The sequence below is a fragment of the Euleptes europaea genome, chromosome 3, assembly GCF_029931775.1.
Source record: "Euleptes europaea isolate rEulEur1 chromosome 3, rEulEur1.hap1, whole genome shotgun sequence".
Taxonomy (NCBI): Eukaryota; Metazoa; Chordata; class Lepidosauria; order Squamata; family Sphaerodactylidae; genus Euleptes; species Euleptes europaea.
Window position 1 is genome coordinate 75,001,976 of NC_079314.1, and position 3,238 is coordinate 75,005,213.

Consider the following 3,238-nt stretch of genomic DNA (forward strand, 5'->3'; position numbering starts at 1 on the left):
CAGACCATTTGCTTTTTGACTTTTTAACTGAATACTTTGACGACTAATTTTCAAATATGAAAGCCATGTCATACCTCTTATAAAGATTAACTAAAAGAGCATATGTTACTTTATATACTATGGCTTTAAATACTATATCTGTTTTTGTTTGAGTCTCCTTGTAGGGAGTAAGGGGACATAAATATTTTATTTAACAAATAAATAGTGTAATATAATAAGCACCTTCTGAACATATTTGCTCTTTTCTGTTGCCATAGGCTTCAGTGGGAAACTGAATATACATTTTAGAGGATTCTTGGCGCATGTATGTTTATGAGCTCAACAATCTGTTCCATAAGCATATTCAGTTTTTCCTCAACAACAGCAGGGTGACTCCATTCTCGCATGCTAATGTTTTTTTGACGTCTTATTTCTGATGTCTGAATGACTTAAAGAAGTGGATTTTCTGTCTTCAGTACCCTTTATTTTTAAATCTACCATTCTTGAGAAAATCTTGAGAAAATCTTCTCAAGAAAGGGAAAGTTGCTATAAGATTCTTTTTAAGAACTGTAAAAAATGTTTGAATTTAATTATTTCATAAGCTTCTTACTAAACATTAGATTTGCTAACTTTTTGCCTTCATGACAGTTTGTTTAATGGAAATCAGAAGAAGATGACCTACGAATCCAACTTTCCTGCCCTGTGTCTATGGCAAAACTATTTTATCCTTTCTTGTCACGTGGAACTGGAATTCTGTTACAGGAGGAAGAAAAAACATAAACTTATTAATAAAGTTGACTGAAGGGCTGTTTTGATGTTGTTTTAATCATTCTTAAAGTGTAGATTTGGTTAACCAATTTACATAGAATAAGGTTGTAGAAGAGTTAGCAGTAAACTATGAGCTGTGGCTCACAAACACGTTAGTCTTTAATGTTCCACAGAATCTTGGTTGCGTTGCTTTCCTTTAGCAATTCAGCTGATGCAATACTAATCTTCTAATTGCTAATAACAATGTTTATGAAACTTTGTTGGACACAAATGCTGGAGCATGCTAAGGCGAAATTGATTGAAGCAGAACTAAGCTACAATTTAGTAGCTACAATAAAAAGATAGGTAGATCTGAGCTTTTGCTGCATGGTAGTGATGGAAAGTGCCATCAAGTCTCCATAGGGTCTTCAAGGCCAGAGATGTTCAGAGGTGGTTTGCCATTGCCTGCCTCCGTATGGGCTGAGAGAGTTCGGAGAGAACTGTGACTGGCCCAAGGTCACCCAGCAGGCTTCAGGTGGAGGAGTGGGGAATCAAACCTGGTTGTCCAGATCAGAGTCCGCTGCTCTTAACCACTGTACCACTCTGGCTCTCCTTTTGCTGTATAGGGTACATTAGTTAAATTTGTCACAAAATAATGCCGCTCTTCTCTAACATGTAGGTACAGAAAATAAGATGGAGAAAATATGAATCCAATAATTATGAAAAAATCGTAATGAGGGAAGAGTAAGGTTTGGTGCATGTGAGTTGTGAACCAATTACATAAAACTGGGTGGTGTGGTTTCATCTCTTGTTTCATCAGCATGGAAGTGATGATTATAACATCAGAGGGGTGCATCCTACCAACTTTTCCACTGATGCAAGATGAAGGAGGGGAAGTGATGGGAATTTTACCCTTAATAGAGGAAATGGATCGTTGAATATTAATGGAATCACCGGCAGAAGCTAATTAAGGTTGCACGCACACAAAGAAAGACACGCAGTCATTTCTCTTAGTAAAAATCACCTTTACTTACTAACTTCAGGAAAGGGTTACTTGGATGTAAAATAATAAATCTCTTTCTACATTCTAAGTTTCCTATCACATCCCAGAGTGGGAGTTCTATAGTTTACATCTTCACATGGTCAGATCTAAAGTCTAATTCTAATGGCGGAGGCTTCTTCTAGGTAAGACAAAGAAGAAGCTCCTGGTATGCAAATACCTTTACAACTGTCCTGTTTAGCCAATGGCTATTTGACACATACTGTAGGTCACATCACCTTTGATCTGGTCAGCTTGGTTACAAACAGTTTAACCCTTGAGTGACTGAAATACAATGAAACTCGCTATTCAAAACCCAACAAACCCCTTTTCGAGTTTACATAGTATTCAGGCATACAAACATAAAGCATCACGCAAATATTCAAATTGTTGCTTGTGTAGTGGCTTTGTCAAAATGTCCGCCACCATCTCTTTGCTCTCACAGTACTTCACTTTCAAAAGTCCTCTTTGTTGCTTGTCTCTCACGGAGGCAGTCTTGTATTGAAGAAATCTTCTTCCTTTCCTGGCGCTTTCGCTGCTCAGTATTGCTATGCAAGCTTGATTGTCCTCAATGGTTCACTTCCTTCCAGACTCATATATGATGGGTCAAGTGGAATATTTTTGGTTTTGCACTCCATCATATCCATAAATTGTAGGAATTTCAGTATTTTGCTCCTTTGGCTGATTGAGAATCCATTATCTTGATCTCTTTCAATTTCCATTCCAACATAATTTTTCACTTCTCCAAGTAGTTTGACTTCTACTGATTGGTTCAGTTTGTCTGCTATTTGCTTAGCAGCTGTTTCTGTATCACAACAGATTAGAATGTCGTCTACAAAAATTAAAATATATTGCCGTCGATCATCTACTTTCCTGCTGAATAAACATCTCTCTATGTTTCCTTGTTTGAAGCCTTGAGCTTCCAGTAAGGTTGTAAGTTTGTGGTTCCATGCTCTTGCAGATTGTTTAAGTCCATATAAAGTCTTTTCAAGTTTACAAACTTTATTCTCCGTATTACTGTCCATTAGTCCAGGAGGTATTTCCATGTATATCTCCTCTGTTAATTCTCCATTTAGAAATGCTGTCTTGACATCCAGTTGTAAGACAATTTTGTTCTTAGATGCAGCTATACTCAGCAAAGTCTTTATAGCTGTTTGTCCACTAACAGGTGCATACGTTTCTGTGTAGTCAGTCCCATATTTCTGGGTAAATCCTTTTGCGACTAATCTTGCTTTGTACTTGTTGATCTTTCCATCAGCATTTTCCTTCAGTTTGAAAACCCATTTACATCCCACTGCCTTCTTTCCAGGTGGGAGTGTGGTTAATTTCCAAGTTTTATTTTTCTTCAGCGATTCTAGTTCATCTCGAATTGCGTCAAGCCATTTGGTCCGCTCACCATCGGGAAGCTTTTCCAGCTCTTCCCAACTTGAGGGCTCCATCTGACCTTTCACTTCCGCATAGAGATTCAGTTTA